An 18,217-nucleotide genomic window follows, 5' to 3' on the forward strand; every position below is an offset into this window, starting at 1 on the left:
ACTTGTAAGCACGTGATTTTTGCCCTATATGAGAATTACTCCCAAAAAATTCAAAAAATAAAATAATTTTCCTTGGTGTGCAATTTTGTGATATTTTGAATAATTATTTGTATTTGTCTGTGCATGTTTATTTGCTAAATTAATAAAAAATACAAAAATATGTCGCATTTTGCATGTAGGATTTAATTCTACACTTTGTTAGTAATTAAGTTTGTTTACAAAAAAATAAAAATTTACAAAAATAGGCATCGTTTGCATTTTTAGCATTTAATGTCCAAATATACAATTTTATGCTTAATTACTACTTAATTGTGTGTTAATTGTTATTTGGAGTTAATTTGCGCTTTTATAACTTAATTTAGTTCTTAATAATAATTTAAGTATTTTTATAATTTAGTTTTAGAGAAATAAAAGAAGAAAAGAGAGCGAAAATATAAAGAAAGTTGGAATTGGGCCTCTTCTTCGATTTCAAGCCACAGGCCCAAAAAATGGCCCAATCTTCCCAAACGACCCAGTCCATTTCGAACTGGGTCGACCCAGCCCATAACCCAACACCCCTATTATCTTACAAACAACACAAAATAAAAAAAAAAGAAAAAGAAAGAAGAAAACCCTAAAAATACTAACCCATCCGCCACCCCCCTCTCTCTTTCTCTCTTCTCCTTCACCATCTTCAAGCTCCATCCATGGCTGCCCTACCCCCAACGACCACCCCCTCCAGCCCTTCCCCCTCACCCCGTCACACTCACACACACACGCACAACTCCTTCATCTTCTTTCTTCAATAAGAAAAAAAACGCAGCCAACCCTCCGTCGAACCCCGTCGCGCTGCTGCATCGTCTGCTTCTTCGTAGTTGCTGCTGCATCGTCTGATTCTTCTACTGTTGCTGCCCGCTGCTGCATCTTCTCCTTCTTCTACTACTGCTGCCCGTCGAGCAGCTGATTCGAAACCACCTCGTCGTCACTGGACAGAAAACCAACGAGCAACATGAGGTGAAGAAGAAGAAGCAACAGTCTTGGAGATGTTGCTGTCTGCCACTGTTGCGTTTTGCTGCTGCCCACTGCTGCGTTTTGCTGCTGCCCGCTGCTGCTCCGTCATGCTGCTGCTTGCTTTTGCTACGACCAGCTATGGACGAGCTTCATCGAGCTCGAACTCGAGCTCCCATGGCTGTCGCTGCGTCTTCGTCTCCATTCGCACTGCTGCTACTATGTCGCGCTGCTGCCTGCTCCGACGTGTTGCTGCTGCTGTTCCATCGTGTTGAGCTGCTGCTCCTGGAACTGCTACTATAGCTGCTGCGTCGTCTTCAAACGACGCCAAACAACCATCTTCTTCGATCGTCGTTTCGATCCGGTTAGTGGGTTTAAGATTTGGGTTTAACATTCTTGTCTTGTTCATCGTTGAATTAATTTTTTTTAGTTTGTTCATGTGTTTTGTTGGTTTAATTTTCAGATTCAAATGAAAATTTAATTAATTGTTTTTCATTTTGTTTCATATTAATTTTATTTATTTTTGTAAAAAGGAATTGTTAGTTTAGTTTTAATATAGAAAGGTATTAGTTTAAATCGTTCAAATCCGTTGTTTGTTGTTAATATAGATTTAGTTAGTGTTCATCTTGTTTGAAGTTCGTTTTTAATTTAGTAATTTAATGAGAAGTTATGTTTTGGTTTTAATTTTTGGATCATGCATCTTTGTTATAAGTTTTGTTGGATTTAATTTAAGAAAGATTAGTTGATTATTTGAATATTAGTGATTTGAATATGTTTATTTGTTTTGTTTAAGTTTAATTCGAAGTTTGAACAAAGTTTGTTTGTTATTGTTATTGAATATTTTCATTCATGTTCATACTTTGTTTGGTTGATCTTGAATCCGAAATTTGTGTAGTTTGATTTCTTGTTTATCATTTATGATTATTTCTTGAATTTGTCTCATAATCTTGTTTAAGTTTAGTATAGGAATTGTTGGTTGTAATGTTGTTAGGGTTGATTTTAAGTTCAATATTATTGAATTTAGAAATCTGAATATACTTGTTTGTTGTTGTTGTTGTTGAATCGGAAAATAGGTTTGTTTGTTGCTAAAATATTGTTCAATCAAATTTTAGTTGTTCTTTGTTGTTCAATTTGTGTTCATGTGATTTGTTGTTGAAATATTGAAGAAATCATGTTCATGTGATTCGTTGTTTGAACATTGTTAGAAATTGATCATATTGTCTATATTTTGGTTAAGTTTGATTAATTGATTTGTTATAGCTGATGGGGTAATTTGGTAAATCGCAATACGTTTGGGGTAAAATAGTAATTTCAATAAGGTCGGAGGGGTAGTTTAGGAATTGTACATTTTGTAATTTTTTATGTGAAGCATGGGGGACAAAATGAAATGGGGTGGGTTGTGATATAGTTATTTAATATAAAGGGGGGACAAGACAAATTTTAGTGTGGGGGAATCTTGTATTTGTTTATGTTAGGCATGGGGGACAAAATATAATGGGGTGGTGTGATATATTTATTTAATGTAATGGGGATGAGTGGGAAGATAATGGGTTTGGTAGAGAAAGGGATTGATTTTAATTGATTAAAGGGTTGAGATTATATATAGGAAGTCTTGAAAGACACATGAAAAGAGGGAGGAGAGAGAAAACAGAGAAAAACGGAGAGGGAGAATAAGATAAAAAAAAAGGCTGAATATTTAAGAGAGAAAGAAAATTCCGAAAAATATTCAAACTTTCAAATAAAAAAAAATAAAAAAATCTTCTGCTTTTCTTTCATTGTTTGAAATCAGCATTAATTGTTGTTGTTTCATAAAAGTTGGAAGCATTTGTTTTGGGATTACTACTCCACCGGTCTGTTACTGGGTTGTTATTGTTGCTGGGTTGTTGCTGCTGGGCTGTATTGTTATTACTGCTGCTGATTCTCATCTTCATTTTCTTTTGCTTCCAATATCAGGCACACAACTGACACACAAGTTATTGTAATCCGAATATGAAGCATGAATATGAAAAATGAAGAATTGAAATTCTGAATTATATTCTGAATTATATTCTGAATTTTATTTGTATGTACAAATTATTTAGCTTGCAAAAATCAGAATCATGTAGCTATTTAATACATATAGTGGAACATCCGACGATAGTTTAACAGATGAACTATCTACATATATTGCATAAAAATAAATAAATGGTGTAGTAACTCCGTCGAGTCAAAAATCAAACGAATAGGCCATCTAGTAAGAACTTGGCAGAAATATTGTTTAGTTAAATAATATTGGTTAATTTCAGCATGTAAATGGTCTAGGATTAAAATGAGATTGCTATATTTTTTTTAATTTGACAAACTGAGAACATGCCTCGTATAATGTAACTAGGTAATAACATGTAAATAAATTAAGATATTTTCTCTTTTATTTTGTAGAGACAAATTTCGAATAAAAAATGTAGGCATTTTAGGACTGACCTTTTTTTTAAAAATAAAATGAGATGAGCCTCGCCCAATAAAATGCACCAATTGCGGGGCCCTCGATAAATGTTTAATTGAGTATTTAGAATTCGGGATAGACTGTTTAGTGAATTTTACGGCCTTTCCCAAAACAACAATACGCTAGTCGCTCTAGGCGCGTCTTTAACAAATTATTTTCTTAAATATGGGTGTGCATTTATGTAACCCAAATCCAAATCTCAACAGAGTCGAAATATGCCGATAACCACGGGTACATTGATGTGACGTGGTTCGAGATATATTTTCACGATGTTGCAATTCTCTATAAAAATAATAATAACAATAAAAGCGGTTAAAAGTTAAAATTGCACTATAGTTTTTTAACATGTATTAAAATCAGATATTTTAGCCATTACAACAGTTTAAGCGACCGTGCTAGAACCACGGGATTCGGGGGTGCCTAACACCTTCCCTCGGGTCAACAGAATTCCTTGCTTAGAATTTCTGGTTCGCAGACTTCATTTGGAAAGTCGAATATTTTCCTCGATTCGGGATTAAATTGGTGACTTGGGACACCCTAAATCTCCCAAGTGGCGACTCTAAAATAAATAAATAAATCCCGTGTCGATTGTCCTTTAATTGGAAAAAACTCCCTTGTACCCTCGCGGGGGCGGAAAAAGGAGGTGTGACAGCTCTGGCGACTCCGCTGGGGACGATCTTCTATGGTAACCCAGAACCACTGGTTCGGGGTTAGAGATTCGAGCTTAGATAAATTGTTATATTTGGCTTTATCTGATTTTTACATGTTTGAGCCTAATGTGCTAAATGCTGCTTTTACCGCTTTTATATTATCTGAACTATATATAAACTGTGCCGACACCCTTCTCTCTTTACCTCCGGGGATGTGCTTACTGGTTGAGACTCCCTATTCTGTTAGTGTCATACCCTGAAATAAGAAAGAGGTCGGACAAGTTACGAAGCCGGATGGCCTTTTGGTTCCCGGTAAGTTGCCCCCTCCTCGATTCGAGTTGTCCGCTCGGGTACACAGTCTAGTACACTGACCCAGGTTTTGAATATAGAATAACGTGACTTCATGCCGGATCCCTAGTAGGAACGCTTATTTGCATCACGTTGCATTTGACTTAGGGGACTCAACATAGGGGTTGGGTCCGTCTAGGACTAGAAACCTGAAATGAAAAGACCATTCTGATGCATCCTACTTGCTCTGTACATATATTTGTTTCGAACTTGCATGTTTACCGGTTTCTGAATCTCGGGAATGTTGGAAAATTGAAGAAAAAAAAGGGAAAAAGAATATATCAGTTAGGGAGTTAATTGATTATTTTAGAAAAAAAATCAATGACCAATTACTGGCGAAACTCTGCCGAAATTTTGAAAAAAAAAAGAGGAAAATATTTTATTTTGTTTTACTAAAAAAATATAGAAAAAAAAGAGTCTTTTATTTTTTTTGGAAAAATAGATTGTTTTATTGTTTGTTGAAAATGGAAAAAAAATCGTTATTTTGTCTTTTTCAAAAATAGAAAAGGAAAATAGATTGTCTTGCCAGGAAAAAATAAAAATGGAAAGAGTCATGTTTTAAAATAGTTCGGTTAATTTGCCCGAACTACGCGGGTTTGATTCTCACCGGATGTGAGATACGTAGGCAACCCTCATCGGGTCCAACCCCCTTTTTGCTAAAATAGCCAAAAACCATTAAATAAATTAAAAACATGTCAAAATTTTAATTTTGTCTTAAATAAGTCGGGCAGTGTCCAGCCTCCCCTTTTGCTAAAAAAAAATAGCCAAAAAAATATGTCAAATTTTAATTTTGTCATAAAGAAGTCGGGTGATGCTGTTTTGTCAAGACATAGCCGGATGTTCCCGAAAGGGACGCCGGAAGGCTGACTTTGCATAAACAACCACCTTTTGGGTCATGTTTAAGATTTGGTCCAGTTGACCCACACAGCCTTAAAAAATCTTCGTCCCCGAGGCGCTGGAGGGCCGTGTTTGCAACACCCGATTTTTATTGCAATTTGAAAAAAAAGAGTCAACGGTCAGGTGAATACCGTTTGTTTTTTTAGTCAAAATAAGTCGAGCCAGCTTCGGCCGTGTCTTAAACCGTTCTTGCCAAAATAGCCTTAGAGTATCTTTCAGTTGTCGAAAGGCTATTTTCATAAAAGAACGGACAAGTGTGTAAAGTGTCATATCCTCTCCGGCCTCAAAATTTGGAAGGGGCCACGTTTGCAAAAATAACCGTTCGGTTGCATTTGTCAAACGGAGAAAGGAAGCTGGCCGTTTGTTTTTGGATTTTGTAAATCTTTTGATTAAAATATGTGGGTTGTTTGATTTCGAGTTTGTAGGTCATCTTTAAACCTTAGAAACCCAGTTTGTTTAATATGAAAATTGAAAAAATGTTTATTATTGTTTATCTTTATTGGTCCGAACTACGCAAGGTCTGATTCATGCAGGGTCATGATACGTAGGCAATCTCCATAAGATTCTACCACAACAAAAAAAAGAGAATGAAAAAGAAAGAAAAAATGAAAAAAAAAATGATGAAAAAATCGAAAAAAAAGAAGAAAAAAAAGAAAAAAGATGTTGTTAATAATGAGGACCTTTAGAGTCCATTCTAACCTGTTTTGTTTTGAATCACAAAGAAAGAAGGTGATTGGTTTGTGGTAAGCCGGAAATACAAGGCCCAGAAGCATACTTTGCGGGGATCAGGCCTGATAACAGAAGCACTCAAATCATATTGGGACTTGTTGACTAAAGTTGATGATATTGAAGTTGGCAATGGTCTGGGCAATACTGATGCGAAGCTCAGTGGCTGAGATGCCAGTTTTGATAAAATGGGAGGACGCTCCGTTCCTTGGTTAGCAGGAGAGAAGTTTTTGGTGGCTTATTTTGTTGTCATTTCTGTTGTCCGGATTATTCTTAGGGTTGTAATCCGAATATTGTCTTGTGTCAAACCTTCTTATCTTTCCAGTTTGTCATATCAATTTGTTTAAGTTTTGTCAAGGCTGTGTTAGGATTTTATTATGGTTGTTTTGTTTGTTTTATTATTCAAACCATTTCGCCGGTAGTCTAATACAAAAGCCGGTCTTTTATTGTTTCCAGTCACCTTTTTGTTTAGTCCTTTCATCATTTTGTTCAGCACCGATTCTTGTGACATGACATGCACATAGTTTGGGCCTAATCTTAAAAGTTAATCATAAAACCCTCGGAAGGTGATCAAAGCATTTAAAGGAAATAAGAACGGTTTGAGATTATTTGAAGCCCGAGTCATGTGGAACTGGGGCAAGTAAAACATAAAGAAAACCGTTAAATGCAAGATTCGCCAAATTGGCATGAGGGTCGTTCATGAGAATGAGAGTGTCGCCCAACAGTGCTATAGAAATGACAAATGAAAAAGCAAGTGTTTAACACAATTGTCAAGTCCAGCACCATCGGAAGAGACTATAAATCTATGATCTGTGTTGTTTGCACTTGGCATGTTTTGAAGACTGGAATGACGAAGGCATTTTGTTCTGCTACCTAAACATTTTATCCTTCGTTACCCCTTTTGAGCCTTATTTATTTTCTTTTATACCCCTCGTTCGGAATCAATAGCAACGACTAGGAAATACGAGCCTGGAAGGTAAAGGAAAAAAAAAATAAAAATAAAAACGAAAAAAAGGAAAAGAAAAGAAAAATGATAACAAAAAAAAAACAAAGGAAAGTCAAATGAAAACAGAGGAATTGGGAACTACGTTTGACCTGATTCCTCAAAGAGGATACGTAGGCGCTTCACGGCTCGGTCATAGTTTTGAAAAATGAAAAAAAATCAATTAAAATATCCCCAAACAAGAAACTGGGGAAAAAGTTACGTTTGTTGTAAATAAATCTAGTTCCGAAAGTTGTAATTAATAACCCAAAATCGATGCACTTTTGAGCCTTTAATACCCTTTCCTTCCAGCCCTATCCAAAACCCACATTACGGTCCAAAGAAAGACTTTCTGATCAGTCTTCAAAAGATGCCAAGTCAGACAAATGAGAGTCTTACCGGCGAACATAACATTCTGTTCCACAGCAGAAAGGACTCTAATCTCCAGCAGAGAGAGTCATACCGGCAACACTCCAAATCCCCAGCTAGAAAGTGATATAAATGAGAGAGTTTTATCGGTGAAAATCTTCACGGACACCATAAGGTGATGAAAGCTGAGAGAAAAACCCAAAATGAGAGAGGCTTGATAGTGAAAACCCTTCGGGCACTACAAGTCGAATAAGATTGAGAATCAGATGGGGAATTGCCAATTGAAGATCTTGAAAGATGATTGGCGGTAGAGGATAGGCCACATGCGCATGTCATGACCATTAGAGTCGGTATCTGCATTTGATAGATTTTTATTCTTTTGTTAAAGAGTCATTTTTTTCCTTTGTCTTTTTATTCTGTTCCCTTTTATCTTTTTCCTTTCATAGAAAAATCCCCAATAGAGTCTGTCTGGTCAAAACAAGTGTGAATTGACTTCAAAATATGCCATCAGCTTTCCAATTATGCAAGATAAGATCTGACTAGTACATCCAAGTGGTATAGTCAGCGAGGAACAACGCGAGTCCAGTGTCAAAAAAAGATATCCCCAGCAAAAGGGAATTGACAAAAGGATTGACAAGTGTCAAGAGGGACACCCTTGCCGAAATCAAAGGTTATAAACCTCAAGGCCAAGGCCCGTTGAACAAAGCAAGGAGAGCAGTGAGCATGATTTGGGGAAATTCATACTAGACTAAAAGGTCGGGGAAATGTCAGTTTCCAAGCTATGCCACAAAAGAAGAGGGATATCCCCAGCAGAAAGGGATTATCCCCAGCAAATAATATCATCCCCAACAAGTTGTGGAGCGCAGAGCAAGGAAGGAGAAAAGGAAAAGCCATCCCAGTAGGAGTATCACAACCAACCACCACGTTTTAAACTAACAAATTTTGTTTGATTCGAAACAGGTAAAGGAAATGGCATTGATGACAGAAATGCATGCCATAAGGGAGACTGTCAAACTGGGGCAGAAAATTTTCCTTTCATTTGGAAAATTTTCTGGAAGTCAGGTACCCATTCGAGGAAGAATAAAGATAGCACCAGTCTCATGGGAAGTGGTGTTGGAACCAGTGTTTCCCCAACATAATAAGTTTCAATGAAGGAAGTATTCCCCAGCAGACAGAATAAAGGGATAACACTTGTGCTCAGAAAAGCAAAAAGCCATTATCATCCCCAACAACTTCAGGAAAAATGAAGCATCGATTTGAAGGGATAAAATTCCCAACAGCGTTATCCTCAACAACGTTATCCCGAGAAGATGACACTTTTATCCCCAGCAGTGTTGGAAAAAAAATTGAATTTGAAGGAGGGGAAGAAAGGAGACTTCCCCAGTAGTATTATCCCCAGCAATCAGGCGTCCACCTGGAGAACAAGGAAGAGCAGTTGAAGTATCAGCAATCAGGCGTCCACCTGGAGAACAAGGAAGAGCAGTTGGAGTATTAGCAATCAGGCGTCCACCTGGAGAACAAGGAAGAGCAGTTGGAGTATTAGCAATCAGGCGTCCACCTGGAGAACAAGGAAGACCAGTTGAAGTATCAGCAATCAGGAGCCCACCTGGAGAATAAGGGAATACAATGGAAGTATCAGCAATCAGGAGCCCACCTGGAGAATAAGGGAATACAATTCAAATCTTAAGTAATCAGGAGCCCCACCTGAAAAACAGAATGACGTTTTATTTTTGACATTATTGGTTGAAGTCAGGAGCCCCCCTGAAGAACAAAATGGTGATTTGTTGGTTGAAGATGGGAGCCCGCCCATATAACAGAGGAATACATTCAGTCTTTTCATTTCAAAAAAAAAAGAGAAAAAGAAAGAAAAAAAAACAACCGAAAAAAAGAAAAAGGGGGAAGTAGTTTGCAGAGGAATGAAACATCTTACTCAAAAGGAAGTAATTTTGGAAGGAGTAAGATAACATATTTACTCAGCAGAGTTATCCACAGCAGTGTTATCCCCAGTGGATCATCGAGATGTAGAAGCATCCTCGACAGAGTTTCGGGCAACCTAGAGTGGGTAAGGAAGAAAAGGAAAAGTCATCCCCAACAAAATAATCCCCAACAGTTTCGAGGGAAGACAACACAGGTAAGTAAATAATTCAGGAAGAAGGAAATGGTTCACCCATAGGAGAGACATTTCCTCCTAAGTTTAGTTCACCCATAGGAGAGGCATTTCCTCCTAAGTTTAGTTTCATTCATAGGAGATGCATTTCCTCCTAAAGTTTAGTTTCACCTATAGGAGATGCATTTCCTCCTAAGTTTGTTTCACCCATAGGAGATGCATTTCCTCCTAAGTTTGTTTTAGTTTCACCCATAGGAGATGCATTTCCTCCTAAGTTGTTGTTGAACCAATAGGAGAGGCATTTCCTCCTAAGTTTAGTTTCACCCATAGGAGATGCATTTCCTCCTAAGTTTGTTTTTACCCATAGGAGAGGCATTTCCTCCTAAGTTGTTGTTGAAAGCAGGAGTCCGCCTGGAAAATAGAGACATTCAATTTCAAATTTAGCAATCAGGAGTCCGCCTGGAGAATAGAGACATTCAATTTTAAATTTAGCAATCAGGAGTCCGCCTGGAGAACAGAGACATACTTTTCAAGTTTGACGTCAGGAGTCCGCCTGGAGAATAGAGACATTCATTTCAAATTTAGCAATCAGGAGCCCGCCTGGAGAACAGAGACATACTTTTCAAGTTTGATGTCAGGAGTCCGCCTGAAGAACAGAGACACACAGTTTAAATTTTAAAAGTCAGAAGTCTGCCTGGAGAATAGAGATATTCCATTTCAAAGTTAGCAATTGGGAGCCCGCCCAGATAACAGAGGCATACATTTCAGTCTTTACATTTTAAGAGTTGAAGTTGGGAGCCCGCCCAGATAACAGAGGAATACATTTCAGTCTTTTCATTTCAAGCATTGAAGTTGGGAGCCCGCCCAGATAACAGAGGCATACATTTCAGTCTTTACATTCCAAGCGTTGAAGTTGGGAGCCCGCCCAGATAACAGAGGCATACATTCAGTCTTTTCATTTCAAGTGTTGAAGTTGGGAGCCCGCCCATAGAACAGAGGAATACATTTCAGTCTTTATATTTCAAGCATTGAAGTTGGGAGCCCGCCCAGATAACAGAGGCATACATTCAGTCTTTTCATTTCAAGTGTTGAAGTTGGGAGCCCGCCCATAGAACAGAGGAATACATTTCAGTCTTTATATTTCAAGCCCACCCATAGAACAAAGGCATACATTTCAGTCTTTACATTTCAAGTGTTGAAGTTGGGAGCCCGCCCATAGAACAGAGGCATACATTTCAGTCTTTTTATTCCAAGTGTTGAAGTTGGGAGCCCGCCCATAGAACAGAGGCATACATTTCAGTCTTTTTATTCCAAGTGTTGAAGTTGGGAGCCCGCCCATAGAACAGAGGCATACATTTCAGTCTTTTTATTCCAAGTGTTGAAGTTGGGAGCCCGCCCAGATAACAGAGGCATACATTTCAGTCGTTAATTTTCAAGTATTGAAGTTGGGAGACCGCCCATACAACAGAGGCATACATTTCAGGATCAAGTCAGGGGACAATAAAACAGAGGGTTACAATAGGAATCCCCAGCAGGAAACAATAAAAATCCCCAACACCGGGAAGCAGAAGGTTGTAACAAGAGGTCCCAGCACAAACTCAAGTGCATGTGTCAAAAGGAATAAAGCATCGGAAGAAAAGCACCGGAAGAAACGCAAGCAGACAAGAAAGCAAGGCAACAAGAACAAATTGCAGTCTAGCCTAGCTTCTTGTTTTCTTTTAAGCATGGTGTAACAAGGAGATCGGTAAGCAGTGGTAATAGCATGCAACAACAGTAACATTGCAGTCTCACGGTAGTCCCAGCTACCAAAACTTCCCGAACTATATTGACCTGATTCCTGTTTAGCCCAGGATATGTAGGAAACCTTTGAAGCAAAGGTTCGGTCAAATCTTTTTAAAAAAAATGCTTCACACGGAGTACTCAGATGGGCAAAAATCGCTCGCTTTATCATTGCACGAAAACCCTTCGTGTCTTCGGGCAAATAGGGGCAGCTGTAAGCACGTGATTTTTGCCCTATATGAGAATTACTCCCAAAAAATTCAAAAAATAAAATAATTTTCCTTGGTGTGCAATTTTGTGATATTTTGAATAATTATTTGTATTTGTCTGTGCATGTTTATTTGCTAAATTAATAAAAAATACAAAAATATGTCGCATTTTGCATGTAGGATTTAATTCTACAATTTGTTAGTAATTAAGTTTGTTTACAAAAAAATAAAAATTTACAAAAATAGGCATCGTTTGCATTTTTAGCATTTAATGTCCAAATATACAATTTTATGCTTAATTACTACTTAATTGTGCGTTAGTTGTTATTTGGAGTTAATTTGCACTTTTATAACTTAATTTAGTTCTTAATAATAATTTAAGTATTTTTATAATTTAGTTTTAGAGAAATAAAAGAAGAAAAGAGAGCGAAAATATAAAGAAAGTCGGAATTGGGCCTCTTCTTCGATTTCAAGCCACAGGCCCAAAAATGGCCCAATCTTCCCAAACGACCCAGTCCATTTCGAACTGGGTCGACCCAGCCCATAACCCAAAACCCCTATTATCTTACAAACAACACAAAACAAAAAAATAAAGAAAGAAGAAAACCCTAAAAATACTAACCCATCCGCCACCCCCCTCTCTCTTTTTCTCTTCTCCTTCACCAAATTCAAGCTCCATCCATGGATGCCCTACCCCCAACGACCACCCCCTCCAGACCTTCCCCCTCACCCCGTCACACTCACACACACACGCACAACTCCTTCATCTTCTTTCTTCAATAAGAAAAAAAATGCAGCCAACCCTCCGTCGAACCCCGTCGCGCTGCTGCATCGTCTGCTTCTTCTACTGTTGCTGCCCGCTGCTGCATCTTCTCCTTCTTCTACTGCTGCTTCCCGTCGAGCAGCTGATTCGAAACCACCTCATCGTCACTGGACAGAAAACCAACGCAACATGAGGTGAAGAAGAAGAAGTAACAGTCTTGGAGATGTTGCTGTCTGCCACTGCTGCGTTTTGCTGCTGCCCACTGCTGCGTTTTGCTGCTGCTCCGTCATGCTTTTGCTTGCTTTTGCTACGACCAGCTATGGACGAGCTTCATCGAGCTCGAACTCGAGCTCTCATGGCTGCCGCTGCGTCTTCGTCTCCATTCGCGTTGCTGCTACTATGTCGCGCTGCTGCCTGCTCCGACGTGTTGTTGCTGCTGTTCCATCGTGTTGAGCTGCTGCTCCTGGAACTGCTACTGTAGCTGATGCGTCGTCTTCAAACGACGCCAAACGACCATCTTCTTCGATCGTCGTTTCGATCCAGTTAGTGGGTTTAAGATTTGGGTTTAACATACTTGTCTTGTTCATCGTTGAATTAATTTTTTTTAGTTTGTTCATGTGTTTTGTTGGTTTAATTTTCAGATTCAAATGAAAATTTAATTAATTGTTTTTCATTTTGTTTCATGTTAATTTTATTAATTTTTGTAAAAAGGAATTGTTAGTTTAGTTTTAATATAGAAAGGCATTAGTTTAAATCGTTCAAATCCGTTGTTTGTTGTTAATATAGATTTAGTTAGTGTTCATCTTGTTTGAAGTTCGTTTTTAATTTAGTAATTTAATGAGAAGTTATGTTTTGGTTTTAATTTTTGGATCATGCATCTTTGTTATAAGTTTTGTTGGATTTAATTTAAGAAAGATTAGTTGATTATTTGAATATTAGTGATTTGAATATGTTTATTTGTTTTGTTTAAATTTAATTCGAAGTTTGAACAAAGTTTATTTGTTATTGTTATTGAATATTTTCATTCATGTTCATACTTTGTTTGGTTGATCTTGAATCCGAAATTTGTATAGTTTGATTTCTTGTTTATCATTTATGATTATTTCTTGAATTTGTCTCATAATCTTGTTTAAGTTTAGTATAGGAATTGTTGGTTGTAATGTTGTTAGGGTTGATTTTAAGTTCAATATTATTGAATTTAGAAATCTGAATATACTTGTTTGTTGTTGTTGTTGTTGAATCGGAAAATAGGTTTGTTTGTTGCTAAAATATTGTTCAATCAAATTTTAGTTGTTCTTTGTTGTTCAATTTGTGTTCATGTGATTTGTTGTTGAAATATTGAAGAAATCATGTTCATGTGATTCGTTGTTTGAACATTGTTAGAAATTGATCATATTGTCTATATTTTGGTTAAGTTTGATTAATTGATTTGTTATAGCTGATGGGGTAATTTGGTAAATCGCAGTACGTTTGGGGTAAAATAGTAATTGCAATAAGGTCGGAGGGGTAGTTTAGGAATTGTACATTTTTGTAATTTTTTATGTGAAGCATGGATGACAAAATGAAATGGGGTGGGTTGTGATATAGTTATTTAATATAAAGGGGGGACAAGACAAATTTTAGTGTGGGAGAATCTTGTATTTGTTTATGTTAGGCATGGGGGACAAAATATAATGGGGTGGTGTGATATATTTATTTAATGTAATGGGGATGAGTGGGAAGATAATGGGTTTGGTAGAGAAAGGGATTGATTTTAATTGATTAAAGGGTTGAGATTATATATAGGAAGTCTTGAAAGACACATGAAAAGAGGGAGGAGAGAGAAAACAGAGAAAAACGGAGAGGGAGAATAAGATAAAAAAAAAGGCTGAATATTTAAGAGAGAAAGAAAATTCCGAAAAATATTCAAACTTTCAAATAAAAAAAAATAAAAAAATCTTCTGTTTTTCTTTCATTGTTTGAAATCAGCATTAATTATTGTTGTTTCATAAAAGTTGGAAGCATTTGTTTTGGGATTACTACTCCACCGGTCTGTTACTGGGTTGTTATTGTTGCTGGGCTGTTGCTGCTGGGCTGTATTGTTATTACTGCTGCTGATTCTCATCTTCATTTTCTTTTGCTTCCAATATCAGGTACACAACTGACACACAAGTTATTGTAATCCGAATATGAAGCATGAATACGAAAAATGAAGAATTGAAATTCTGAATTATATTCTGAATTTTATTTGTATGTACAAATTATTTAGCTTGCAAAAATCAGAATCATGTAGCTATTTAATACATATAGTGGAACATCCGACGATAGTTTAACAGATGAACTATCTACATATATTGCATAAAAATAAATAAATGGTGTAGTAACTCCGTCGAGTCAAAAATCAAACGAATAGGCCATCTAGTAAGAACTTGGCAGAAATATTGTTTAGTTAAATAATATTGGTTAATTTCAGCATGTAAATGGTCTAGGATTAAAATTAGATTGCTATGTTTTTTTTAATTTGACAAACTGAGAACATGCCTAGTATAATGTAACTAGGTAATAACATGTAAATAAATTAAGATATTTTCTCTTTTATTTTGTAGAGACAAATTTCGAATAAAAAATGTAGGCATTTTAGGACTGACCTTTTTTTTAAAAATAAAATGAGATGAGCCTCGCCCAATAAAATGCACCAATTGCGGGGCCCTCGATAAATGTTTAATTGAGTATTTAGAATTCGGGATAGACTGTTTAGTGAATTTTACGGCCTTTCCCAAAACAACAATACGCTAGTCGCTCTAGGCGCGTCTTTAACAAATTATTTTCTTAAATATGGGTGTGCATTTATGTAACCCAAATCCAAATCTCAACAGAGTCGAAATATGCCGATAACCACGGGTACATTGATGTGACGTGGTTCGAGATATATTTTCACGATGTTGCAATTCTCTATAAAAATAATAATAACAATAAAAGCGGTTAAAAGTTAAAATTGCACTATAGTTTTTTAACATGTATTAAAATCAGATATTTTAGCCATTACAACAGTTTAAGCGACCGTGCAAGAACCACGGGATTCGGGGGTGCCTAACACCTTCCCTCGGGTCAACAGAATTCCTTACTTAGAATTTCTGGTTCGCAGACTTCATTTGGAAAGTCGAATATTTTCCTCGATTCGGGATTAAATTGGTGACTTGGGACACCCTAAATCTCCCAAGTGGCGACTCTGAAATAAATAAATAAATCCCGTGTCGATTGTCCTTTAATTGGAAAAAACTCCCTTGTACCCTCGCGGGGGCGGAAAAAGGAGGTGTGACAAAATTCAAGACCTCTATTAATTGAGCGGATCCCTAACCATTGAGCTACAAACTTGTTGCTATCTTGTTTCATGAATTTTCCAATTGAAGAATTTTCCAACGTTAATGATCAACAATGTCGGAATTACGGAAAGATCAAGTTATTGACTTCCATTGGGTTGAGCGAAATTCCTGAATTGTTTATTGGACCAAAATGGGCTAATTGTAAAAATAGCGGGGACTGGCTAGATTTGCAATTGAAAATTAATTAATATTTGCAAAGTAGTAGAAAAACAGTCATTTGTAAGTGAAACTCTAATATACTGTTTTGGCGTTCAAAAAAGGGAAAATTTCACATTAGAATAATTGGGGTCCATACTTTTAATTTTATAGTCCATATTTTAATTTACAATCGACTAACCCAAAAATAATAGGCTAAGATTTAACATCCAACTCCAATAGGTTCTTAAAATTACTATTTATTTTTTTTTAAAAAAATTCCTCAAGCTTTTAAATTAATTTTCGAATCAGTAACTGTGACTCAAATATTAATTCAACAAACCAAATTCATTTGGGTGGTGAAAATTAGATTTTTAACAAGCTTAAATATGTGGGTTTAAATTTCGAATTTGATTTTGTGAGAAATTTGAAGCGAGTGTTATTTGGACTAGTTAGAAATAGTATAAGGAGGTTGTATATAAAATTTGAAGTCATTTAATGGAGATTTGGACTGGTTTTGAACAAGAATTGCAACTGAAAATCGTGGAATAAGTTCGTCTACAGACGCTTGTATAAAAGTATATAATAGCGTATAAGATGTGTTACACTCGTATATACACAATTATACAAGCTTATACATAATTATACAAAAAACTGACTTCGTCTTCTTCCTTGCGTCTTTCTGAAATTTAACTCAAATCTTGCTCAAATCTACTCCAAATCACTTCAAATTTAAATTTTGAACTCCTTTTGATATTTTCAATTAATTGGAACAACACCCAATCCAAATAACTAAAAAATTCAAAAAACCCATTTTCAAAAGTAAAGTTTTTAATGGTCTTCAATGGTGGATTTCTACTCCTCAATTTTCTTACATTGCAAGCAGGTGATACAAGAGGAGAAGCAGAAAATACACGATCTCTTGAAGCATATGTAGAAGATGTGAGAAGAAGAGAGAGTGAAAGAAATGGTTGTGAGAACACAAATTTAACTCCATAGCTTTTAGAAGCAATAGTTGTAAGAACACATATTTTGAATTTCCTAGTACTTTCAAAATATGTACAATATGGACTAGATAGGGTAAAACTTAAAAATATGGGCCATTTTTTATTACGATGTGAAGTCATGTGTATTTTCTTGTAATTCTTTCTTCAAAAAAAACGGAGGTTGAGAAGATGAACTCATGAAGAAGCTTTGCTTTTTAAATGAGGGGTATTTTTCCTTAATATTATTTATGAAAAATGACTAAATTTTTATAGGTTTACAATTATATATGACTTGTTTTCAAATAGCAGTGGTAAAGTGCTATTTGTGTGTGTGGGCTTTTTTCTCGTTTAGCCGCACCAAACATTATTGGGTGAAGTACAACAATAGCCATTTTAAGCCCGCTATTTAAAATATATTCACAGTTTATAATGTATTTAAAAATTAGCTGATTTACCCAAACTTCAGGACATAAGATTCGAGCTTCTGGACACAGTTTTCGAACGTTAGGACACAATGTCCTGAAATTTAAATTTTGAAGTTTAAGCTCTAAGACTTCAGGACTAAGTATCCTGAATAAGGAAATTCAGGACTTAGTATCCTGAATTGTTGAGCTGCTAATTTGAAATTCAGGACTAAGTATCCTGAATTTTTGAACTACTAATTAAAAATCCAGGACATAAGATTCAAACTTCTGGATACAATTTTCGAACTCTTTAGGAAACGATGTCCTGAAGTTTGAATTTTGAGGTTTAAACTCCAGGACGCCGTGTCCTGAAATTTGAGAAAAATTGGCTAATCTTTAAATAAATATTAAACTGTGGATATATTTTAAACAAAATGCTTAAAAGTGGCTACCTGGTGTCATTTTCATGCAATTATTTACATTCGGTAGCCGAAAAAGTATGTAAAATTTGTATAATTGTTGTATATAACATACAAAATATATATACATACAAAAATTATATATTTTTTTGACTATTATTTTAAGAGTGACTATATAGTATCGTTTCCCCAATTTCTCCCTATTTTTGTGACTAGAATAGATTGTAGGATGATGGGCTGGGACTAAGGCCCTTTAATGTGCAATGTACGGGGCTGAGGGGCTTCCATGACCCACAACCTTTTGTTGTTTAAGATTGAAGTTACTACATATGAGATAAATCGTATATGAGAAATTGAAGACAACAGGTCTTTAATTGTTTATAAGTTTTATGCCGGTTCTGTTCACCTCTCTTTATTGTGTTAGTGAGCTACTGGTGTTTTTATATTCAAAGTAGGTTAAAGAAATTATATGCCTATGATCTGTTTTGTATCGGGCGTGACTAATTCGATGGTTGGACAAATATTTAGATGTGGATTTGTTGATATGCCAGTCATTACTCACTAGTGTTTGATACACGCAAAAATCTTGTATAGGTCAAGGATCATCTAAGG

The sequence above is a fragment of the Nicotiana tabacum genome, chromosome 3, assembly GCF_000715075.1.
Source record: "Nicotiana tabacum cultivar K326 chromosome 3, ASM71507v2, whole genome shotgun sequence".
NCBI lineage: Eukaryota > Viridiplantae > Streptophyta > Magnoliopsida > Solanales > Solanaceae > Nicotiana > Nicotiana tabacum.